Source organism: Camellia sinensis, chromosome 10 (assembly GCF_055761805.1).
Source record: "Camellia sinensis isolate YWXY chromosome 10, ASM5576180v1, whole genome shotgun sequence".
Taxonomy (NCBI): domain Eukaryota; kingdom Viridiplantae; phylum Streptophyta; class Magnoliopsida; order Ericales; family Theaceae; genus Camellia; species Camellia sinensis.
The window spans coordinates 40844271-40871081 of NC_138970.1; the positions used below are offsets into that span (position 1 = coordinate 40844271).

Consider the following 26811-nt stretch of genomic DNA (forward strand, 5'->3'; position numbering starts at 1 on the left):
CTCATATAATAAATAAAATATAGTAAAAAAAAATATGATTATTATCATTATTCTTTTGTTTTAAAATAAAATAAAAAAATTAATCTTTTATTTATTTGTAAACAACCACGGTCCAGCTATCTGGTGAACCTTTTATGGTATGTGGTTTACTACAATTGCTGCAAAAACCTCATACAATTACAACAATCTATCCACCATCTTTATTTTTTATTCAATTGTTGGAAAAGCTACTTGTTGAGGCGAAGAAAAAGATCTCCATAACCGCTTATTCAATATTAATTCAACAGCCAGTTGATTCTTGGGCAGGAAATGCAGGCATTAAAGCCATGATTGAGGGTCTTAATATGTTCTTCTGCTTCACTGGGATTGAATCTTCGGTATTGAAATCAAGCAATTTATCATTATAAATATCCCACTATTTTGCGACCAATATTTTGACATCCTCTCTATCCATGTTAGCTTCTTTCTCGGTGTATTTCCATGGCTTTGACCCCTTAAATTTTTGGAAATTAAAGTGAAAAAAAGTTAACAAAATGGATTTGTGTACCAAACTATGGTTCTGATTCAAATTAGCAAGACTAAAAGCAGCTTTGTGGAAGAAGTTCAAGAAGATTAACGGATTTGCTAGATTAGTTGGAAATACTTACAACTGCACAATAGTGCACTACTTTAACTTTTTTGAGCTCAACAATCTCCGGATGGTACCATAAAATTGGAAGAACCAGGTTGTATACCACAGGAATGGGTTTGAACATGTGTCTAAAGAAGATGTTCAAGAAATCCTGTAATTTACACCCAAAAAACAAAAAATTATACAAAAGATGGATGTAATATTAGGAAACATGTAAGCTATTTGATAGGATGTGATGAGAAAATTTGTAACTTTAGGTAAGCACTTTGATCTTTATTGTCTTTCTACAGTTGTATATATAGTGACGGAGATGATTTCAATAAACCTTAGTACCACAGGGGACTTGGCAATTCCCCATATATCAAAATAAGAATCAACTACTCGTGCATCCAACTGAAAAAGTGCTATTGGGTTTTAATTAAAAATCGTATATTTTGTACGACTCGTTAAAAGATTATTAATGTATGAAATCAAGTTAATTGAAGATTAGTAATCACATGATCAGTATAATTTTGATAATAAACTAATTAGATTTTTAATACTAATGGGATATTACCATGTGACTACTGAAAGTTAAACAACTAAGGTGGACCAGAAACGGGCCTACCAAATCCAATAATGCCTCTAGTTGAATGCCCAATTGGAGAGACTCATGTGTGTAATTTAGAATTTTAATTATCAGTTGATACGTATTAAAATTTTAAACATTCAATACTATAATATTCACTAATATGTATTGTTTGTATAGTACATACCTGTACAAATCTCGATACAATTGTTTAAATCATGCTATAACTCACCTGATCTGGAAAGATTCCTGGTGGAGTGATCTTTATAGTCTTGAGCATGTTTTGGTAAGTCTCAGGGCTAGGTTCGAACACAAAAAACCCAGAATTGAAGTACAAAGGAGGGGGTGAACCCATCTCAGTTTGCCATCTGACCTTATTCAGGCATAGTTGGCAGTACCCAATGGAGTACTGAGGTGAGTGGCTCCATGTATTGTCACAGAAACAGTCAGGGACGGCATAGAGGTGGGCAAGTCAAAGAGGTGGTCGATGTTGTCAACAACTAGGATGTTTGCATCCAAATAGATCATCTTGTTATACTTCTCCAACTGGACATTTAAGAACACCTATTAATTACTATGTTTCAAACAAAGCTCCAATCTCTGTCTATTTACATAAGCAATGAGGCATATATTTTTGTGTTATGTAATTGGCTCTCTAATGACCATTTTGAGAAACGTGGATTGGAACATGTTAGATTTGATATTATTATGTAGATTAATGTTATTGGAGAGAACTAATTTATTGTGGGTTTTTTTAGTTACAAAAATAACGTGACAGACCACCACCTTCAGCTTCTTGTTCTCCTCTTCCTCCCCTTTCTCGCTTCTCTGATTAAATGTAATCACATTTAGAATTTAGGACAAAATTACATGGAATCAACTCAGTGACAACTTTTACTGTTGGATATAAGCAATATTGGTAAATTTACTATCTTACCCTAGAAAAATGGCATGTGTTAATGAGGGTTGATTTGAAAAGTGGTTTTTTTTATTACGTTTTTTATTTTTTTGTTAAAAAAACAAAAAACAAAAAAACAAAACAAAAAAAAACTAGTGATTGGGAAAGTTGGATTTTTACAGAAAACATGCATAAAATAGAGAAAATAAAAAGGAAATCCTTGATTTTTTTTGGTTTATTTTTGGGAGCCGCTATTCTCACTTCACTTTGTTCTAAATACTCTCCTTTATTTGTCTTTACTATACATAATTGAATTAAAACCTTTGAATTTTAAATTTTTTCAGAGATTGTATTTTGTGTGAAAGGATATTAATGTAACTACATATAATAAGAATAAAGAAGAGAGTATATTTAAGGTAAAGTGGAGTGGGAATAGTGACTCTTATTTTTTATTTTTTTTAATGATTTTTTGGCTATATTAGCCAATTGTCAAACGTACCCTCACAAGTGATATTTCTGTCAAAAATCCTAATTGTGGTTTGCAATTAACCAAATTAAGATATAATTCAAAATTTAAGATCAAAATCGAGAAAATTAAAATTGTAATAGCCACAATAACACAATGAACTAAGTATATGAACGACTGGTATAATTTTTCAAATATGAGAGAGAGAGAGAGGGAGAGAGAGAGAGAGAGTAAATGAAAAACTCAAAACTGAGCCTAAGCACAAGCCATAAGAAGATTGTGAAAGGCACAAGCATGAATGGCCAAAGCTAGCTAGGAGTACAAGGCTTGGTGGAGTATAGTACTTACAGTCCACACACAAAGCTTGGAGTACAACGCTTCACTATGGATCCTTTCAATCGGAATCTGACTCTCCGGTGGGTAGATCAGCTCAATGATCTCATGAACGACACAACCTTGACACCTCAAGGCCTTACGGTGGTCCTCCGGCACATCCTGCATGACTGCAACCACCAGTGGGTATGCACTCTTCACCTTTCTCAGTGACCTCGTTTGGCAAGTAGCTATTTTAGCCTAAAAGACAAAAGGTTATACTAAAAAAAATCAAAAAGCTTATAACCTATACCAAAAAGTCAAAGATTCATTTTTCTCTCTACTTTTCGCACATCTTTTCATAAAAAGCTAAAAAGTCACCCAAAACATACTAGTTTTTTTTACCACTATTTTAGACAAAAAGTCAAAAAGTTACTAAAATAGCTTGTTTCCAGACGAGATGCAACCACACCTTTCACATAATCACCATCAGTAGTGCTAGAGGCCTCGAATTTGGCTCGAATGCCGGTTTTTTTTTTTCCGACTGTTGTGTGTATTAGTTTTTTTTTTTTTTTAAAGTCTAATATAAAATATTATACATTTCGCACCAACTCATCATATAAAATTATATGAAATTAACAAAATTTAACCAACAGCTTAATTGATCAGTCAATTTTATCACTTAACCAATCCAACTTAATTGACTGATCAGTTAGACTGTTGATTAAAATTCGTTAATTCCATATAATTTTGTATGATGAGTTGGTACAGGATGTCTAGTTTTTTGGCACACCCCTACACATAACCACCTTTAAAAAAAATTGAAAAAAAAAAAAACCAACATAGCCTAACAAATAAAATAAAATTAGATTAAAAAAAAAAATTGATCAATCAATTTTATTACCCAATCAATCCAACCCAACTCACTTACAAAATGTCTAATTTTTTAACACACCCCTATACATAATCACCCCTACAAAGAAAAGAGAGAAAAAAAAATTAAAAAAAAAAAAAAACCAAACTGACACAGCTTTGGAAGAAAAGAAAAGAAAAAAAAAAAGGATTTCGAGGCAAATTCGAGGCCTCAATCATTTTTCAATCACCATTACCCACTAAAAATGTCACGTATGCTCTATTTGAGTACCCTCCATTCAGTGTTGAAACAACATTTACCAATCCCCTTTGCAAACGAGTATAGTTCCATCGTAGACTACGGAAAAGAGGCTAAGAATGAGAATTGCTTTTGCTTCACAATTGGCACCAGCCTGCTTCGTAAATAGGCACCAAAACTAGGTAAAAATTAAAATGTCTAAAAAATAAATCTTTTGACACTAAATTATTTAGTTTCTAGAAGTACATTTTTTTAAAATTTTATCATTAGAAAAAAAATTTTATTTTGTTTTTTTTTTTTTGAAATTTTGGGATTGACGTTTTTGTGATGACTCTATGACAATTGAAATTGATTTCCTAATATTTTTTTACAACAAAAGTTTTACTTTGTATAAACAAAAAGAGTAATGCTATCACTGCTGGAAATTCAGGTTTTAGAGGCGTTTAAAAAACGCCGCAAAAGGTCCTAAAAACGCCGTTAAATCTTTTTGTGACGTTTAGCACCAAACGCCGAAGATGCGGCCGTCGCTATAACTCTGTCGCGCTTTACAAACGTCGCTATATGACAATAGGCGGCGTTTTATAAAAACGCCGCTAAAAGTTCTACTGACGGTAACATGACGTCACCATGCTATTTAGTGACGTTTTTAAAACGCCGTCGTATCTCTGATGCTATTTAATGATATTTTTAAAAACGCCGTGATAGCCCCCTTTTTTTTCTTTTTTTAATTGTGCTAATTTTAGGTTATTGAACCAAAAAAAACCTATAATAAAACTCAAAAATAACACTAGCATGAAATAATAACTCCCGTTCACATAGTAAAATCTTATCAAATGATAGTCCACATTTATTGTGCAAAAAAAAAAAAAAAAGAAAAACATTCACACAAATCGTTTGAATTACATTAAGGAGTCACCAAAATTGGATGCCCTTCTATTCCAGTGTTTGGTCCTGAGGAGTTGAGAGGTTTAAGCATCCTTTTTTTTTCTCCTTTTTTATATTGTTTGGGGGTGGGGGGTCAATAAATTTAAAAGACAATGGTAGTCAATTGTATTTGAAAGTGAAGTTGCACAATAACATCCTTCAACAGCAGTTCAAAATTTACCCTAGGGGCCTCAAGGACACGACCATCAACTTGAGTAAGCTGTCTCTCTATTGAAATGCTGCAAAGCAACAAGAAGAGGGTCATCATCATAATGATAGTTTCTCACAGCCTGCCAAATTAATTGAGCATGAAGGTTGCAACATTAAAACTAAGAACATATACATTGAGATGGCAAAGAGAATTTACATCAGTCACAACTCGTATTCATTCCGGAGGTTTTTACCTCGACTTTTCAACTAAAGGTGCTCTTTGCATTGAAGATAATGCCTTCGTATAGCGTTGAAGAGAGACAAGGGTACAAAGCTGGAATGCAGGGAAGGAAACAACATCAGAATATTTTGCAGAAGCATAGAAGGGTGCTGGGAGAAAGTAAACCAGAAACAGAAGGGGAGGAGACATGGCTCAAACACTATCAAATTTTGCGTACCTCCAGCGGAAGATAATTAGGCCGTTCTGGTTTTCCAACATCAATGCATGGCATGTACTCTGAATTAGTAAGTTCAATGTTACGGTGCTTGGTGAAATACTCATACACAGTAATCTCCAGAGTCTGCCCTCCATCATGTCCACCATCACCATTATTCACTTTCAAAGGAAAACTAGGAGACACAATAAAACATCAGAAGTGCTCAACTGGAATATATCAATAGGAGGAGTTCCTTACAGTTTACAAGCACCTACAATTGCTGATTGCAAGGCTTTTCACTCAAGCCTGTGATCTTAAATTCCAAGTTTCTGTGCCTTGTCTTAACCCTCATATTTTTTAGCATTCTCTTAGCCTGCCCATTCAAAAAATTACAATTTCAATACATAGAACATAACCAAACACAAATGAAAAATAAGACGCAGTTAACATTTTACTACCTTTGCCCAGTCAATATTACGAGGGTCCCATGCATTCTGGTTGGCTAGCAGAAAATCAATCACAGGTCCAGGTGTTAAGATCATAGTTGTAGATATATCTATACAAAGAATTGTAAGCAGCATTGACAATGAGCAACTAACAGCTAAAGTGCAACCCCTGACTGCCAAAAAAATAAAAAAATAAAAACAACGGAGTGGAGTTATACCCATATTCGGGGATAAACCACCATGAGTAGGACGGAAGCTAGAATGGAACCCCCGACAGCCAGTTACGCCTCCCCCTATAGCAGTGAAATTCCTCGAGTCATCATGAAAGAATGACTGCCTAATCAAAAGCCAACCCCTAGCTTTCAGCAGCAATAATTTCAATTAGTCAAAGATAGCAGCCTCATTGGGGTCGCAAAAACTAAGAAACATAAACAAAAAGTGAAATTCTAAAAATACCTGTTAGCTGCTTGCTGCCTCAATATAATGTCAAGCACTCTCAATGTGTCTTGAATATTTTCAGGCTCAGATCCTTGGAGTACAAGAGAAATGGCCTTCAGGGGTATTTTTGCAGCATAACTGAGTTCTACCTTGAAAGTTTTGACTGAAAGGAACGCTTTGACCTTTTACCAGACTCACTAAGGCTCCCACCATGAGGACTCCCACTACCACAACCAGATAAGGAAGAATGCAACATAAGTATTGGAATTTTGAACAACACATTCTAATCTACAAACAAAATATAAGAAAGAAGAAAAAATTTAATAATACAAATAAATGACATACCGTTTTGCAAATGACTCCTCAAGCACCACTGTGAACTCGAAGTTGTTTTGCGGAAGAGGCCCCACTGTGTATAAAAATTTTTCTCCATCATATGCAAATCCCTTCCCAGCAAGTTCAGAAGAGTATGTTTTGTATAGCTTATCAACAACTTTTCTCCCAAAACCCTTGCTCTCAACAGCTCTCTTATCCTCTGAACTAATAGAAACCTGCATGTAATATGGCACAATAATTTCACTCTGAACGTTTGTGACACTAAAAAAACAGAATAGGAAAGATGATGGCTAGCATATAGTATACTAGTAAAATATTTTATCTGGGTGTTTGACAGAAACTTTGAAGTGGTTCACTCATCCAGAACTCAAAACTCAAAAGAATCATTTTCTAGTTTCACTCATCCAGAACTCTATTGTTACAGAAATACATAACCTAGCACTTCCACACAGATAAAGAGGAAGACAGAAGAAGAAAAAGGTAACAGGTCACAACACTGTATTTGGAACAAAAACCATCTCTTTGGTAGGTGTATTGGTACTTTACCTGCATACTTATGATCCATTTCATGCAGTTGGCACCGTAGATTCCACATCTTGCACCCTTTATAAGTAATTAGACGGTAGAGTTAGCATGAAACTTTGAAGCAAAGTATCAATTTAAACCAATGAAGAATTAGTTGGAATGAAATTGCGCCATGGTATGGCGAAGCTCAAATTTAGCCTCAATTACAAGAGCTAACATCTATAATTGCTTGCACTAGCTAATGTAACTTCTGAATTGCGACAAAGCAAAATAAACTTACTTGCTTGATACCACAACTACGGATGGAAGCTCCAACCTTCAATACTATTTCATATAACTACTTCATAAGTTAACCACACATATTTACCAGCCTGTAGAGAATTGGAAAACTAAAATTACATTCACATAAGCATATGTATACATACAACACAAAAAGAAGAGAAACATGAGTGAAACAATAGCAGAGGATTATAGGACAATGCACCTTCCCATTAACAATCTCGCGCTCACCGAGCATTCGGTTTTTAGGAAATTTCTCAACAGACACACTGCAACAAGGTTACAAATACATTAATCTTGGCAATAATGATCAAGAACACTTTTGTTTGGTTTGATTTTCAGAATTTGCTTTCAGAATTCTTTTTGAAAACATGAAAATTAGTTTTGGCAAAAAATAACCACCAAAAACATATTTTAAAAAGGGGTAGCACCAAAAGGAGGTGTCCTTTTTATATAAACCCTCCCCAAATCATATGAAATCACGCAAGGAGGAGATGCACAAATAGAAAAGGAACCTCCCACTCATGGGAAACATGCTACAAAATGTAAACTGGTTGAAAAGGAAACGATCAAGGGCCAAGAGTCTCCCCCGAAAGAATAGATTTTGCCAAGAATATGGCCCTTTACTTTTAGGAGTTTCATCTTGATCATACTAAAGGCATAAGGACCTGAAGAATCTTAACCAACCAGTAGATTGAAACTGTAGAGAGCATAAAAGAAGCCATTTTCTTTCTCTCTGGAATGTCAAAATTGAGAAACTAGGCTACCATCCCCTTTGCCTCATCTTTTAGGTTACTAAATGAATCACTCTTACAATAAAAGTAGGTGTTGCCCCTGCTTTAAACAGGGCCTGATATCACTCACGGTATTAAAGCATTTGGTCAGAATGAAAGGAAACAAGTGTACTACTCAGATAATAAACAGGTTGGTAATTGAATCGGTCCATTTGATTTACATTGAATTTTAAATAACAAAAAAAAAAGGAGAGTGATATTCTAAGCATAAAAAAAAATTTAGTCATCCAGGGCCCTTATTCTAGAATACCGTTGGGGCAACACTTATGTGCACATTCACTTAAATGCAATTAGGAGGAGAATGGACAAATTCACTGTTATGTAACCAGGAAGAGAATATACATATTCAACGACAATTAAAAGAATAAACTCCACATCAATCCTAATGAAACGGGCAAAAGTTGGGAAGTTAAAGATGCATTCTGACCTTAAGCAGCTTGTGAACGAATTGAATAGCATCACTTGGTCCAAAAACCTGACAGTTGTTAACAACATCAACTTTATAATAGAACTCGGAAAGTGTGTTGACAAAATAGTTTTAAAATGAAGGCAAAAGAGATAGTGGACAAATGATATACCCCCATAGGCCATCACAGCCAAGAATGATGAAGTGGTCTCGCTCTGTAAGCTTCGATGGAGCTTCAAAATCGGTTCGATCTGGAGCTTCAATGGAGCTTCGAAATTGCTTCGATGGAGGTTCGAATATCTGAATCTTCGATGGAAATCACTGAATCTTCAACGGAGCTTCGAAATCGGTTGGATCTGGAGCTTCGATGGAGCTTCGAAATTGCTTCGATGGAGCTTCGAATATTTGAACCTTCGCTGGAAATCACTGAATCTTCAACGGAGCTTCGAAATCGGTTGGATCTGGAGCTTCGATGGAGCTTCGAAATTGCTTCGATGGAGGTTCGAATATCTGAATCTTCGCTGGAAATCACTGAATCTTCAACGGAGCTTCGAAATTGTTTTACAGTACGCTCGAGCGGAGGATTGGGCGCTCGAGCGGAGGATTGTGTCTCAAGCTCGAGCGGGCGTCGAGCGGAGATTTCACCCATCCAGTACTTTTACAGTACGCTCGAGCGGGAAAGTTGACGCTCGAGCGTGTACCTTTGTTGCATGACCGCTCGAGCGGGGAAACCTGCGCTCGAGCGGGACTCTGTTTTTCTGCTAAATTCTGAAACTGCTTTTTGAGTACATCTTTGCATCCTCATCCCATTCTAGGCATTCCTAGGCCTAGTTTAAGACATCTTCTTGAGAATATAGATGTAGAACACACCGAGGCAAATTAGGGATTAAGTTGTTATCTTTCCCAACTGTGTAGCTTAGTGTGCGTTCAACCTGTGAACTGTGTAGGGCTGGCGACTGGGGAGACACGCTCTAGCATACTGTAGCCCAAACTCTGTGAGTAACAATTGTGTAAAGATATGTTCAAATGATTATCTTCTGAATATTAAACTGAACTGTTTACTGAACTGATATTGTTTACTGAATGAATGTATGTCCTATCTTCTGAACTGTATTGTGGCATCCTTAGCACCTACTGTTTACTGTTACTGTTACAGAGATCGCTGTCGGTTCCCTCGTGGGACCACTACTGTTTACTGATTGATGGTCATCATTACTGTTCGGTCTTTAAGACCTACTGTTTACTGCTATGCTAATGGATGTACCACATATAACTGAATAACTGTTCTGACTGAAAGACTGAAGTATTGTTTAATGAACTGATTTCAATACTGTAAGGACATTTCATTCTTAACCCCTTTACGCATTATGTTATTCACTGGGCTTTAGCTCACTGTTTATATACATATGTAGGTGCTCAGCCACCAGATCCGAGCTAGGAGCGTGGGTTAGACTCTAGTTTTGTCAAGCCAGCCTTTGTGCCTCACTGAGAGGTTCCGAGTTGCCATGCTATGGCTTTGGGGTGTCTTGTTTTTCCCCCGTCTGTCTCCATATTGTTTGGATTACTGTATAGACTGTTAACTGCCAACCGTACTGTTATCAAGGGATTAGGTCCCTGTACAGTGTGACTGTAAATTTTGTATAGACTGTACTGTTTGTATATGTGAATGCATGAAAAATCTTTTTGGCATACAGACTGACACAGCTCAATGGATATTATTCATTTACTGTATTGGCTTCCGCCAGGCCCTGTACTCTGTTTTACTGTACTACCATTCTGTAGGCCTTCGGTAATCTCGGATTACTAGCCGGTTACGGTGCTAAACCCATAGGGCCGGGTTTGGGTCGTGACACTTGAAAACACAATGTGCACAGCCTGTAGAAGATTCCTCATAAAAGAAAGTGATGCAATATATGACAAGCATAGATCCCATGATAAAAGTGTATGTGTGACTCTTGGAGTTTGACAAACACTAGATTCAAATCCTAGTAGTGATCAGATAGCTGAACCTCCATCAAGAGAATTTAAGCACAACTACGGAAAGTCAAACCACTAGGAATCAAGGGGTATTTGGTGAGTAAAGGCGGAGGCTCCCCCTCAATCAATGAATCCTTTATTTCTTCTTTTTTTTTCACATCTCTTTCTTTTCTTTCTTTTGCACATCCCCCTCTTTTTTTTTTCTTTCTTTTGTACACTCATTGGCGGCTAACACGCTCAAGAGTATGGAAATCGAACCAGAAAAGCATGGATATAATAAGGATGGCCTGATTAGTGACTCTGAGGTAGCCTTTTCCTCATGGCTGGACTACAAAGAATAGAGGGGGAAAGTCGTGGAGATGCAAAAAGATAGAAGGTGGTTAAGAGACTCAACATCACCCAAGATATGCTAGTATCGGTCAATTCCTGTAAAAAAACAAAAGATACCATGCCAGAAACTCATAGAGAAAAAAATCACTAAGGTGGAAGAATCCAATATTTGCTAATCCAAGAGTGTGTACAGAATGAGACATACTAATCAAAGAACACACACTCTGAAATGAGTAATGACCACAGAAAGCACATACATATTAACATGTAATGGATATTCTCATCAATTCCAATATGCATCAACGATCACTCAAAAATTTCAAGCTTGCAAAACTATACTAAGAAAATCTTTTTGGATTTTTTTTTAATTTTTTTTTTCTTAACCAAAGAAAGACAAAAAACGAACATGCACACATTTTTTTTTTTTTTTAAACAAAATATGTCAGAAAGCAATCAAGCACACATAAACCCAAAAACTAAAACAAATAAACAAATTAACACAAGTCAAGTTTTCTCACCCAAACCGCTTTAGTATGAAGAAAGTTGTGAGAATTGCGGTTCTTGGATGGTGTCGTGACATTGTGGTTCCCTTTTCTTTCAATGGGAACTCGTCTCGACTTGGTTTCCAACTTCCTATTTCTAGGTCTAGGCAAATACAAACTCGCTCCATGTTTGGTCTCAAGCACATCAAAATAGCAAGGTATATTATGACCTTTAACCTCATTACGACCAATGAAGTGTCTCCTATCCCACGAGATGTTGGAATTTCTTCCATCTCTATGAGACACTCTCCCATGCAACTCATAACAATAAGGGTGAATATGACCATGCATACCACAATGATGACAAATAAAAATAGGGTGTACAGGGTGTACCTTCTTTTCTTTTACGTTACCAACTCTAGGAAGCTTGAGAAGTCTATCCTTATGTTGAACTTTTTTGTTTTCCCTTTCCTTGAGTTCTTATATTATGAGATGTAGATGCACTCCGTTTTTGCTCTTTGTTATTACCAAAGCCAATGCCACTCTTGTCACAACACATTTGTTGAGACCCAATGATATCCTCCAAAGTCTTTGATCCTTTGTTCCAAAGACCAATGGTAGCCATGGCACAGTTGAGCTCTTCATCTTTCTTGATCATTAGTTCTTCCAAAGCAACTTGAGACATCTCGAGAGATTCAATCTTTTCTTCATACATTGCATAGATTTGCTGTAGCTCATTTTTCTCTGTCTCATAAGTCAAGAGTTTTGCACAAAGAGCCTATCGATCATTAGCTATCTTGATGGCATCAATCCTAGCCTCGGAAATCTCCTCATTTAGTTTGACATTCTCACTTTCACATGCTATGAGTTTCATAGTGAGTTTGTCATTCAATTTGGATAAGTTAAAAGATTCCTTATACAATTTTTCATAAGCTTGCTCAAGCTCTTCATCATCACTCTCTGAGGATTCATCATCAGTGGCATTTTTAATCGGGTTCTTTGGATACTCTGTTCATCCATCAGTTTCAGAAGCTACCATGAAGGCAAGGAATTGTTTATGTCCCTCTTCGCCTTAATCTTCATTGTCACTTTCATCTTTATCAGATTTTGATTCATCATCCCAAGTGATAGCGATGGCTTTCTTCTTTTTCAAACGAGTGGGGCATTCTTGAGCAAAGTGGCCAAATCCTTGGCATTCATAGCATTGGACTCTTTAAGAGTTCCCTTGTATCTTTCCTTTTTCCTTCTTGGCTATAGAATTAATTTTGAGTTTATCTTTGTCTTTGGATTTATGAGTATGAGTGGAGTCCAAAAGATTAGGATTCTTTTTCAAAAAAGATTTTTTAAATTGTTTTACAAAAGCATCCGTAATCTTGGAATCTATTTCACAATCCTTATCAGAATCCTCTCCAGCTCTATGAGCACTACTAAAAGCAACATTTTTTTGTTTCTTTTTGAAATTCCTATATGCCTCATAAGTTTGGAGATTTCCAACCAAACGATCTAGTTTGAGATTATCAACATCTTGAGCCTCCTCAATAGCCGTAACTTTTGGTTGGAACCGATTACCTCAAAAATTTTTCTATAATCTTGGATTCTGGTATTTTTTCAACTAAATTGAAGTTGGAATTTACAGTGTCACTCAACTTTGCATAAAATTCATCAAAGGTCTCACTATCTTTCATTGAAAGGTTTTCGAAAGTAGACGTGAGCCTTTGAAGATTTGAGCGTTTAACAGAAGGAGTGCCCTCATGAATAGTTTGTAAGATATCCCAAGCCTCTTTTGCGACTTCACAATTGCAAATACGACTAAACTCTTCAGGTATGATATCGCAAAAGAGAGAATTGATAGCTTTACTATTCCAGCTACTATTTTGGTAATCAGTTGTGTCCCACTTATCAATTGGTTTGGGGAAAGTTACTTCATCAATGGTAATCGTCGGTTCAGTCCACCCATACATGACAGATTGCCAAACTTTTTCATCAATAGATTTTAAAAACGATCTCATCTGAGCTTTCCAAAATGAATAATTGGATCTGCCAAGTAGGGGTGGTCGAACCATTGAATTTTCCTCACGAATTGAATCCATTATCACAAATCAAACAACATCTCGCTCAAAAGTTTTAAAAAACAATAGAGCGACCCACTCTGATACCAATTGAAAAATCTAAAAATCCCCTAGATGTTGATCTGTGATTATGTATCAATTTTAAGCAGTATATAACAATCCCAATCAAACAATCAAGACAAATCGACACAACGATTTTACGTGAAAAAATCACAGTTGGACACCTCCAATTGTGATAAAAAAATCACAGGCAAAAGTCACAAAACAATCCACTAAAAAGACATAAAGGAATTACGCAGGTATACTCTCAATTACCTTGCGAATTCACACCCGAATTGAACCAACCCCTATATGTCTCTTCCAACCCCGTCTTCACTTCGAAATTGTCTTGACGATGAGCCACTTCAGAATCTACCAAAGCATCAGGCTCAAATTCTTCAGAATCCACCCAAGAATAACTCTCTCTTTTGTATAGAATGAACAAACAAACAAACCTTTGATATATTCTTCTTAACCCATGAGTTGAATACTCAATTAAACATAAAAAAAAAAAAAACTAGCAAAATATCCGCAGATATAAACCTTAACATCCAAAAAGAAGATCTGAAGAAGTAATCCTAAAATCTGACAGAAAAACGTACTTTTAGAAATCTGGGACTGCGAAGCTCGCTCGAGCGAAGACTCTCTCGCTCGAGCGAGGAACCAAAAACGCGTGTTTTCCATAAGTGGCTTTGCTCGAGCCACAAAACCTTTGCTCGAGCGTACATTCATTCTTCTCAGGTTTTTTTGCCAGTCGCAGCCTTCGATTGAGCGAGAACTCCTTCGCTCGAGCGAGCAAGGGCGGACATGCAACTTCGAATGCAAGACCGGGCAACTCGATCCCCATCATAATCAGCGAAGTGGCAATCTTGAAAGTATTAACATCACAAACTTCTCTGCAAGGCATAATTCGGGTTGGATTCGCATCTAAAAACTCATAGCCTCGCTGAAATAGAAAGTGCGAAAATAAATACAACTGAAAGAAATTTTGTCAATTAAAATTACCAAGAATAAAAACCTAACACTATTGATTTGATTTTAAAAATATATACATATATTGAGATGTAATTTCCCCTTGAAAAAATTGTCAAAGTTAATGTGACATAAAAAGATCAAAGTTGTAGGTCATCAATAGCCTGTCAAATTTTGACAATGATCAAACTTTGTGCCTGAAAAATTTGAAAGTGGTGTCAAATAACTACATTTAAAAGAAGAAGAAAAAAAAAAAAAAAAAAAAAAGGTGAAAGTGTTGCCAAATTGTTGTTCGTTAAAAGAACACCTTTGCACTCTTTAAACTTCCTGTTGTGAATTGGCCCCAAGTGCAAATTGAGTGAAATTATAGACACTATCTTCAATTTTATTTCTTGAGGGAGAATCGGTAAAATGAAAATGTGAGTTAAATGTATTATTTTTTCATCTAAAATAATAATTGATAATGACAAATAAATACATTTAAACAAAAATGAAAATGATGTTAAAAATGATAAAATTAAAATTTTATGACCCTAAGTAAATTTTTTTTTTCTAAAATTACAAAGATAACAATGTAATTAATCAAAAATTAAAGGTGAGAACGACGAAAAGTCATCTCCAGCTTCATGTAGGTTTTTCTTTTCATTTGTTTTAAGGGTTATTTTAAGAAATGACTTATAAGTTGATTTTTTAATTTATTATAAAAAAAAATAATTTAAAAAGTAAAGAGGCGATATGACTCAAATAAGTTAATAAGTTAATAAATTAACTTTTTTTATTTTTTTCCCAAAAGAGGCCAAATAAGAAAAATTATTTTCATCTAACAATCATGATTTTGTCATTACCTTAAAATTGATATTTTTATTTTTATATTCCTCGTACCAATATATATATATATATATACATTTTGGCTGATGACAAATTACATGTAGTTGACTGATGACAAATTGGTAAAGCGAGAATATTATAATGATCGCATGATTCCGTGTGTATAATAAAATTTATTTACATAGCAAGAGTTGTGTAGGATTTATAATGTGATTTAATAATCATAGAGCTGGTTTGTGGTGAACTAAAATAGTATAATTTTTATTTATTTATTTTTTTTTGAGTTATATTTTTTTATTTTTTATATATATATTTTTGTAAAAAGTTAAAAAATATATTTATTTAAATTATTCTAAACAGCCTCATGATGCGAAAATGACGATCACTCTTTCAACAACCAAAACATTTGAAGTCATACAATTCGAGGACCTATTCTTTTGTGACTCAATTATATTCATTTGCGAACCAATTAAATTCTTTCTTTCCTTCCAACAATAAAAGTTTTGTCTTTGCTCTGGCTTTAGTACTTATAGCCTAAACCCAAGTAATTGAGCTAGAATTTCAACAATAAAATTACCACATGGTCAAGAAAATATTTTAAACAAAAATGCTATGAACCACCACTACAACATTTTCTTAGTTTAGTGACATTTGAAAGTATTACAAAACTATTCTTCTAATGATATTTTTTGGTCTTGTGGCATTTTGAACAAGTGCCACTTCTATCGGTGCCACGGTAGATACTTGCAAGTGCCACTGCACCATCATGACTGAAAACTTTCAATGATATTTTAATGTCATGGTAGATATTATTTGTGGCACTATCAAGCGCCATTAAAAAAAGAGTTAGTGACACTTGTAAGTGTCATTACACCATTAAGACTAAAACCTTTCAGTGACACTTTAATATCATTGTAGGCATTATTCGTGACGCTATCAAGTGCCATTCATGACGATAATTCGTTGTAGAACAATTTGATCTGCTCTTGCGGAGACTCAAACCGCCAACCTTCCGCACTATAAACCTTATACACCACACTCTTCCCACTACACCTCTATAGCACCACATGATTATATATGCAACATATATTATTTATATAATACATACATCCTTATTAATATAAAAGTATATGTATAAACATAATTATTTTATTGAACATAATTTATGTAAAATAAACTATTTACTACCAAAATAAAAAAAAAGACCGCTTTTGGTGACTAAAAATATTTTTAGTCACCAATTCTATACTTTTGGCTACTAATTATTTTTTAGTTGCTAAAAAACTTAACTTTTGTCAACCAAAATCGGATTTGGTCGCCGAAGATGCACTTTCAGCTAACAAAATTTTGGTCACCAAAAAATTTTATTCCCGCCTTAGGATTTTAGTTCTCCCGCGCTAAAAATGACCACTTTTGGCGACTAAACTTATTTTTTAGTCGCCAACTGTAGACTTTTGACTACTAAATTTTTTTTTTGCACCAAAAAACTTTACTTTTGGCTACTAAAATTTTTTTAGTCGGTAAAACCTATATAATCAGCGACCAAACTTATTTTTTGTCGCCAATTGTAGACTTTTGGCTACTAAATTTTTTTAATCGCCAAAAAGCTTTACTTTGGTCTACTAAAAATTTTTTAGTCACTAAAACCCATATAATCAGCGACCAAACTTAGTTTTAGTCGCCAATTGTAGACTTTTGGCTACTAAAATTGTTTAGTCCCCAAAAAGCTTTACTTTTGGCAACTAATGCTGTTTTGGTCGCTGAAAGCTATACTTTCAGCAACCAAATTTTTTTGGTTAAGAAATTTAGTCGCCGAATATGCTTTTTCCTGTAGTGTATATTGAGTTTAATTCATTTATTTATAATCATTTACTGCATTTTAAAAATTTAGAAAATATATTGGCATTTTTTATTTTTTCAAAAATGTCATTACAAGCTTGGAAAGTTTTTGGCTTAGTGGCATTTCTCAAAATGCTATAAAATATTTGTTTATGACACTTTTCACCTAAGTGCCGGAAAAAGTAATTTGCATCTACCTAGTGTCCTGACATTTTTAAAAAAATGCCATTGCAAATATTCATAAAAAGTTTTTGTAGTGACATTTTTGTTGTAGTGAAGTGACACTTTTTTTAATTGAAATGCCACTAGAGCCTTGTATGTTTGTGGCTCTATGACATTTTTCTAAAAAATGCCACCAAATATTTTTTTTGTGACATTTTTTAAGAACATGCCACTAGTATGGTGTCACTAAAATATGTTTTTGTTGTAGTGTTGTGACACTTGTTCATTGAAATGTCACTAGAGCCTTTTATGTTTGTCGTTTTGTGGCATTTTTCAAAAACGTGCCACTAAATATCATTTTTGTGGCATTTTCTAAAAATATGCCACTAGTGTAGTGCCACTAAAGTATGTTTTTGTTGTAGTTTTGTGACACTTGTTCATTGAAATGTCACTAGAGCCTTTTATGTTTGTCGTTTTGTGGCATTTTAAAAAAACGTGCCACTAAATATCATTTTTTGTGGCATTTTCTAAAAATATGCCACTAGTGTAGTGCCACTAAAGTATGTTTTTATTGTAGTGCACCTTATTGATTCATAATTTATACCAGATGCATTTTTAGGGTTCATGAGTAAAATAAATTTAAACAATTAATTTTATTTTTTTGGAATAAATTATGAATTTATAGTGTCATTGTATTTTAAAAAGTACTTTAAAATTACATTTATGTATTGAACTTCTCTTTTCAAGCGTTTCTAATGACAAGAAAACCAAAAGTTCAATTTTGGAACGATTGAAATGATCGCAAAAAGTCAAATTTTTTGAAGTGACATATATATATTATCTTATTGGAGTTATATCATCTATTATTTTGGTCATATTATTTCTCTATCACATTATACATTTTTTCGTAAAAAGTTAAAAACTTACAAAAATAGAAATGTTAAGGATTAAAAATTTAGACATAGAAAAAAAATTAAAAAAAGTAATATCTAGGTCAAATTATTATAATTATGAACTTTATCATATAAGAGTTGAATCTAAATTGCTTTGTATTTTATTTTATTATTTTTTTTTGGGGGGTATTTTTTAGGTGTTTTTAAAACACCAAAAAATAAAATAAAATAAATAATGACTAAAGGTCAATAGTTGCATGACGTATCTTTTATATTTTTTAAATTCAAAAAAATGAAAAAAAAAATGCATTTGAGAAGAGTTTGAACTCTAAAGACCTAATAACGTTTTTCTTTACATTATAGTAAAAATTTTCCGTGAATGAGGGGTCAATTCCGCGTAGCACTTGGTGACTGGGCAGTTTCCTTTGTGACTTTATTTATTACGGGTGAGATTTTTCATTTTTGCCTTTCAATTTCATTTTTGCCTTTCAATTTCAAATCAAAATGGTTATTGAAAAATTTAAAACTCATACGGACATGGTAGTCATAAATCGTTAGTTTTTAAATATAATAAAGTGTCCTAATCCTAAGAAATAAAATAGAAGTATCCATTCCATTTGTGAAACGAAAGGAATCAAAATCTAAATAGCACGTGCAATTATCCAATCTTTCAAAAAATTATATTGTGTCTGCCCAATATGTCTTATCTTGACATCCAAGTCAACTTCTTTATCTTTTTTCTATTTAAATTCATCTAAGTCTATATATAGTGCACTAAGAAGGAAGAGCAAGAAATAAAATTAGGCTACTATACCAAACCAAGCCATACCAGTCCACCACTCTCTCTTCATCCCTCCACCATCCAACCACCCTTTTCACAATCTTATTCAATTACACTCAATATAACTTCCAACATTCTTGAATTTTTGTGATCACACAAGATACTTTGAGGCTGAACTCAAAGAATTTTTATATAACAAGACGACTTCAAACCAAGGATTGAAATGAAACACTTTTGAGGTAGGTTTATTATGTTCTTGTTTACTTGGTTTCGCTGTTTAAGGATGTCTTGCAACAATATTCCTTGATTCATAGCATGCCTTCTTGACTTCATGAGTTGGATTTCCATATTTCATTTTTGCCAACTTGTTATTAATACTTATCATTAACTTCTTGATGTAAATCTAGTCTTGCGTTAAAATAGTTGTTGGAAGTACTCTTTCCATGTTTTTCACAAACATAAATTTTATACAAATTCTGAATTAGAATGATGTGGCAGTGATTTTTATGAAAAATATAAATCATATAGATATGGACTTTAGTATTTTAAATGAAAAGATTTTATCACATCATTTTGAATAATTTTTATTTTTTTTAATAAATTTTTTGTTTGTCTGACATTTCCCTTTCTTTCATTATAGCTAGCATGTTTTTTTTTTTTTTTTTTTTTTTCTTCTTTTTTTTGGGAACAGATTATAGCTAGCATGTTGGGTTGAGATTTTGTGCATGATTTGGCGCTTATATTGGTTTTAGAGCTTGACATATATGATTCTAAGATGTTTAATATTTTGTAATATGGCCATGTATCATACTTTTCAGATCCGAATCTTTTATTCTATTGTTCTAGAGATGAGTTTGGGATAGCAGTACAAGCGAGGAATAACTAGTGACTATTCTTTTGTTCTGCAAACCTTTGTGTGATTGCTTAATTAGTAAGGGATTAAATGGTCACAAAACATCATTAAATAGGAACATGATTACGCAATGTTTTAGACCCACATGATAATATTTGCATCAATCGCTCAAAAATTTAGGAGCAAGACCTTGACTCGAGGTAAATTCATGCTTACGCATGCATTCATCCCTAAATAAGCGACAAAGGAAGAACTTTCTGCTTCAATTTTCTGGAACTCCTCATAGAAGATGTTTAATAGTTGTGAAATAACTATAACAACATATTTTAAATTCAAATTGAAAAACACTTAAAAGAAAAATGTTAAGATTTAAATTTACTTAATAATTATAGACCATTAATTTTCATTTTCAAGTAATGTGCTGTAATTTTTTTTTTAATTTTTAGTTGGCAAAAGTCAGTTATTAATTAACCGATATGAAGTTAGCATTTTCACTCTTCACAAATCAATAAGTGCTTATCTATTTAATTCAACCCATAGTCTCTCCTAAAAATTAAATTCTTAGAAAAATCATGATGCTAACTCACCCAACATAATTGGTTTGCGTTGCAACCTTTGCCGAGAAATGGGAGCAGACGCACCAATACGCTGACTTCACTACAGGAAATGAGGGTTTTTGCGGCGTTTTTTTAACGGCGTTTTTTTAAATGTCATTTTTGTTAATATTTAACGGCGCTTTAAAAACGTCGTATATTTCTACAATTAAAACGACACCGTTTTATAATAAAGGGCGTTTAAAACCGCCTCCAATTGCGGTACCCCACACGCGCTATTTGGAATCTGAGAATATAAGCCTTTTGTAAACCCTCAAGCCTTCAGACATAAACAAACATTGAATCTTCGCCTCGCCTCTCTCTCTCTCTCAATCCTCTCTAAATCCTTATTTTGAATCTCACCTTCAAATCTCACAGATTCACCGATTTCGAAGCTCCACCGCCACCACCATCTTCACCCGCGACGTAGCGAGATTCACCGATTCAAATCTCATAGATTCATCGATTCAAATCTCATAGATTCATCGATTTCAGATCGGTCTACAACGCCACCGCGATTTCGATTCAGATCGATCTGCGATTTCGATTCTCACTCTAGATCTCTCTCTTAGAGATTCATCCGCCACCGCGATTTCGATTCAGATCGATCTGCGATTTCGATTCTCACTCTAGATCTCTCTCTCAAAGATTCATCTTTGATTTCATCTCAGAGCGATTTCGATGTCTCTCTCTCGATTTCGAAGCACCACCACCACCACCATCTACACCAGCGAGGTATTGATTTCTCTCTTGGCACTCACGCTGGTTCCATTTATATTGTTGATTTTCATCGGCAATCGCTTCTTCTCCGTGTTTTGTTTTGATTATCAATTTGTTGTTTTAACTCTCCAATATTTGTCTCCATGACTCCACCAACTTCACTTGGAAATAAGGGAGTTAGTTGAACTGAACTAATTTTGGGGCTGTTTGTTGCTTTTTTCAGTGGCTTAATTTGAGCTGCTCCACCCTCTCTCTCTCTCTCTCTCTCTCTCTCTCTCTCGTTTGCTTGGGGAAGGTATCATGAATCTTTTGTATCATTTTTTAGTTGTCACTGTGCATATTCTCCTACCTTTTATCCTTTTACTTGATGTAGGCTATATATATGTTAATTAAAAAGTCGAAATATAGTGCACATAGAAACTGTGTTCTACATCTATGATTTGTAATTGCTAAATTTCCTAAATAGTTTGCTGACATTTTGTTTTTGCATGTGGAACTGAGAAATCAGGAGGATTCTCTTTATGAAAGTACCTGAGACACGAAAGGCATTGCTACTGTCTAAGATTGATCGAGTAGCTCTGGTAAAATAACTTGCTACTTTTATATATATATATATATATGTTCGAGTGTCATCTGTTCCTGCATAACTTAAATATTATATTATTTGGAGCTGCACATGAATTGAGCAATCGATAAAAAGTTCATATGTAACTTGCTTATGAGCTTGTTCAAGGTTCTTTCCCTTTCAATAAAGGACATTTTTTTGGAAGGAATACACTATATATTGCTTTAGCCACAATAAAAGTAATGATAAGAAAAACAATGCAACTACAAGTTAAATGTCTTGTGCTTCTGCTGGCATCATTAGCATTGGGCTTTAATTTAATTTTATTTTTTGAGCCATTTATAATATGAGGATCATGTTTTTGACAGTGAATGACATATACTGTAATTTTTTAGTACTTCACTTCATACAAGGTATCTCACAGTTTTTATTTCTTTCAAACTTTTGGGATTATAAAATCCACAGAGATGAGATACATACAAAACTGGTTCAAATAATGAGAGAAAGGTTATTTGTTCATTTGCAGGAAGTTGGCTATTTTCAACGTGTCTTAACTTCCTTCATTTTGTTTTGTGAGTTGTTATTAACTTCAAATTGAAACTTCTTGAATTTTTTCCCCTACATATTGCCAGCATTAGGGGGTGTAATTGCCATTGTTTTGTTTCGATATTGCAATATTTGAAGCAAATTTTTTGCCTTGGAGACCCCTGTTAAAAGTGTACCAATAGAGTAAAAATTCGCTCACTGAAATTATTGATGTAAATATTTTGTCTAACATCGTTGATTTGAAGATAAATCAATGAACCTCTGATATTCTTTTAACTTTTTCTTTGATCATCATGTGCATACAGAGGCCCACTCTTTGGGTAGTTTCTTCCCTTGTACCAATTGTAGGGGGAGTGGCATTGGCATCATTCACCGAGGCATCTTTCAATTGGTATGACACTAACTGAAAATTCTCTTAAACAAAGAAATTAACAAATCAAAACCCTTGAAATTTTGAAGTTTGGTTCTCACATGTGATGCTTTCTTTTGTTTTGAGACAGGATAGGTTTCAGTGGTGCAATGGCTTCCAATTTGACCAACCAATCACGCAATGTACTTAGCAAAAAGTTCATGGTCAATAAAGAGGTAAAAATTCATAACTTAGATACAAGTTCTAATTTTCCATGCTGTCTAATCATCAAAGTTCCACAAAGACCTTTCTTTGCTTGCACATTTGGAAAATGACAGTTCATTTTCTTGATTCATGCAAACTTGTCACAACATTGTTGTTGTTGTTGTTTTTTTTCTCCTCTTAATTTTAACCAACAATCTACCATAAACAGGAAGCTTTGGACAACATCAATCTCTTCTCAATCATAACAATTATCTCTTTTGTACTGCTGGCCCCTATTGCTATTCTCATGGAAGGCGTGAAGTTTAGTCCATCATACGTGCAGTTCGCTGTAAGTGATATGTGTCTAACAAGATGGATTGCCTTAATTTGTTATACATAGTGTTTATAGATCAGTTTTTGTATCCCAACATGATACACATTTCTATGTACCTGGTTTCAGGCAAGTCAAGGGTTGAATGTTAGAGAGTTGTGTGTGTGTGAGAGCTCTCCTGGCTAGTTTTTGCTTCCATACTTACAAACAGGTGAGGTTTCTCATATCTTGTGTTTTCATGGCCTAGAACATTACAAATCACTGTATTTGTTACATGAAACACCACAATATTTTGAAATTAATTAAAGATCAAGCACAATAAACTGTTGCTATAGTGCCAAAAATTTTGGTTAAACTTCAGTTTCACCAATGATTTTCAGTGCTAACACTCATTTTATTACAACCCTTGGTTCCTCCTGTAGGACTTTACGATACTGTATTTGATGTTGACAATGATAAAGAGAGAGCAGAAGCTCAAGGTCTTGAACCAAATGGGTTCAGTTTTGATGGAGCTGATGCAGCCGGTGTTGATTACGCTATTAATCGGTGAGTGGACTTTTATCTGTCACTCAAATTACAGAAATGTTCTTTTCTTCTTGTTTTGACAATTTCAGTATTTTAGTTTTTATTGGGAAATTTGCTCATTCAATTTTTTTTTTTTTTTAAACCCAACAAGTCAAGAACTTTGGGTATGAGTAATGAACATAAAAACATCATGTAAGATGATCCTATGGTTGAGCCACTAACACGAGCAAATAATATTACACTTCTTCTATCAGTCCCTACCTCTCATGAGGGAAATTATTCAGCTTCTCTTATTTTCTTTTCTACGCCCTTGAATTGTCAGAGCAGAAATTGAAGGACTGAGGAGAGTTATATAGATAAATAACAAAATTATCTCTTCACTTCAGCTTCATTATACAATACAATATGCTCGACCTATGTTACCTGGAACACAATCATTTCTGTACAAGGACTGGGAACCATAACACAATACACTACATGCTTTAAAATATGGTACAATAGATAAATCTGTTTGGCTGCTACCTCCTTGAACAAGACTGAAGATCTGCAAACCGTTGCCACTCCCCCCTTCTTCCTTTCCTCATGTGCGACTCTCTCTCTCTCTCTCTCTCTCTCTCTCGTGGGGTTGAAGAGCGAGAAGAAAGAATGATGATGACCGGATTGCACACTGTTGCTGATGTTTTTTGCATTGGGTGGGATCAATTTTGGGATGGAAATACGTAAGAGCATGAGGCAGAGTTCTTGAGATTATGGTTTACACGTGTTTAGTTGACTGTGGTGCTTAATTAATTTAGGTTTTTATTTTCAGGAGACTGCCCATGAAAAGGGCCAAAAGTACAAGGAACGAAAATCTGTCCTTGGGTGGTTAGTAGATAATTGTTTTGATGAGTCGAAGAAAGAGATATTTGCTATGAAACCAACCTTGGAATAAAAACATAAAATAAAAAAGAAAAATAAGTCAAGGAAATTAGGAAAGCGTATTTTGACAACACAACTTAAAGTATGAAATAGTGTTTTCAAAATATAGTTTTGAAGAATTTTACAATAAGTTAATTGAGTTTTACAGGTAGGTATGAAATTACATTTATGGTTTTATGATAGTTGTTAACTTCTATTGAGCTATGAAATTACTTTCCAATTCCAATTCCAGTATGGTATTCTAGCGGCTTTAACTTTACAGCTTAATTCCGACGAACGGTCTCCAGCAAGAAAAGGTTAGTTCTATTTTTCACTTCACAGCTTTACTTGCTTAAAATCGGTTGTTTTTGCGTCCTTGAAATGTCTCTTGCTCTTTGCACTTGTTTGTGGTTTGTTTACTGAAATCGAAACTGCGAATTTTTGTATTTAGTTGTTAAAATTTCAGCTTAATTTGTTGGGATCTGGTATAGATACTATTGTCATACTCAAGATACCGTAATGGCGGCTTTGATAATTCTAGCTTGAAATTAGGTTTTGAGTATGTAGAAAAACCGGTATGATGGAGTATCGGTAAAGCGATATTGCCTTGTTTACAACTCTTTTCAAATTTTTTATTTTTTGTTTGTTTGTTTGTTTGTTTTTGGAGCTTTATTTGTTTAACATTTATTATTCAGTACTTCTGCTTTTAATATTTAATGGCTCAATGCACTATTGATTGTGATACCAATATAGATTTCATATTAGATCCTTGTTCTGTATAAGATTGGAGAGAAGTGAAGATATAATAGATTTTAAACATGATATAATTGTTGTTCTGGTCTCAGGCTCTTAAGGGTGAACAGAGATAAATTAATACTGAGCGAAGTCTGTATTGAAACCCATTTCATGAGTTGGGTATAACTGGGTTAATTAATTAGACCGGCTAATAAATTGTTTTAATCGTGTGGTTGTAGGTTCAGTATCTTAGCAGCAGCAGCAGCAGCAATGGAGGTCAAATTGGAGCCACCACTGAAGGCAATCACCTCTCCCTGTCAATGAGCAACAATCAGCAAAGGCCGTTCATCAATCCTCCGCAACTGTTTGCAACTGCTGCAGCATCATCAGGATTCCCACAGCAGATAACTACCCGACCCCAAAATTGGCTACACCAGAAAAATTGATTTTACTCTCTGATGAGACCCTCTTGACCCAACTTTTTGTTTTTTGTTTTTTAAATCTTTATGTAACAAGGCCTTTGGAGTTTGTAAGCATGTAAAGATTAATGCTTTGAGCTTATATTTCTTCATTTGTGTGTTTCTAAAACCGTACATATGCATTATTACATCAATAGGTCCTTGTTCATATTAAATTTAAAATTTAAGAAAATTAAAAAAAGGGGATATCACGGCGTTTCTGAAAACGCCACCTAAAACTCTAAAAGTTAACGGTAAGTTTTTTTAAAAAGATATGGCGGCGTTTTGAAAACGTCGTTAAAATGATAGTGACGTCATAGTACCTTTGGTGGGATATTCGGCGGCGTTTTTAAAAACGCCGCCTATAGTCATATAACGACGTTTTTTAAACGTCATAAAGCTATAGCGACGGCCGCAGCATCGGTGCTTGACATTAAACGTCACAAAAAGAATTAACGACGTTTGTTGTACCTATAGCGGCGTTTTGTAAACGCCGCTAAAAGCAGATTTTCCAGCAGTGCTTGCGCCAATCTCCCCCACATTATCCTAACTTAGAAGTGTTAAAAAGATGATCAAAAATTAAGAAAATGTTTGGGACCCCACAAGGAGGACTTTTACGACCCTTATTGATGTATGAACCATTGCTGCATTTGAAATTTTTCTTTTCCTAGAATGGTTAAGATCATTTTGGGGTTGTGGGGGTCTCTATCATTACTGATTAAATTATCATAGGTAAGTTATGACATTTATTTAGGAGTTAATGATCATAAATATCATAATTAAATTTTTTCAATCATAATTAAGAAAAAAAAATCATAAACAAACACCATATAAGATATAACCAATCTAACACTACTAAAATTTCAGTTTTTTGCGACGGTAAAATGCCGTCGCTAATACTCCTAATGCCGTGGCAAAAAACTTTTTGCGATAGCAAATGAC

At 34.4% G+C, this 26811-nt stretch overlaps 2 long non-coding RNA genes and 2 pseudogenes across 3 annotated transcripts; 1 reads left to right on the forward strand and 3 right to left on the reverse strand.

Annotated features, from left to right (window-relative positions):
- Positions 1-280: 280 nt before the first annotated feature.
- On the reverse strand, positions 281-5490 carry LOC114305753 (galactinol synthase 1-like; annotated as a pseudogene).
- LOC145800317 (protein argonaute 16-like) lies at positions 4696-6938 on the reverse strand (annotated as a pseudogene). The gene is made up of 5 exons (XR_014341453.1): positions 6727-6938; positions 6400-6599; positions 6162-6298; positions 5956-6053; positions 4696-5870 (listed from the first exon to the last, which is right to left on the reverse strand). The product of XR_014341453.1 is annotated as a protein argonaute 16-like (transcript).
- Positions 6939-7245: 307 nt separating this feature from the next.
- On the reverse strand, positions 7246-7797 carry LOC145801603 (uncharacterized). Its single transcript, XR_014343230.1, has 3 exons — positions 7727-7797; positions 7523-7613; positions 7246-7320 (listed from the first exon to the last, which is right to left on the reverse strand). It is a non-coding gene; the product is annotated as an uncharacterized LOC145801603 (long non-coding RNA).
- Positions 7798-22672: 14875 nt separating this feature from the next.
- LOC114276435 (uncharacterized) lies at positions 22673-23278 on the forward strand. Its single transcript, XR_014341953.1, has 3 exons — positions 22673-22761; positions 22871-22955; positions 23153-23278. It is a non-coding gene; the product is annotated as an uncharacterized LOC114276435 (long non-coding RNA).
- Positions 23279-26811: the final 3533 nt, after the last annotated feature.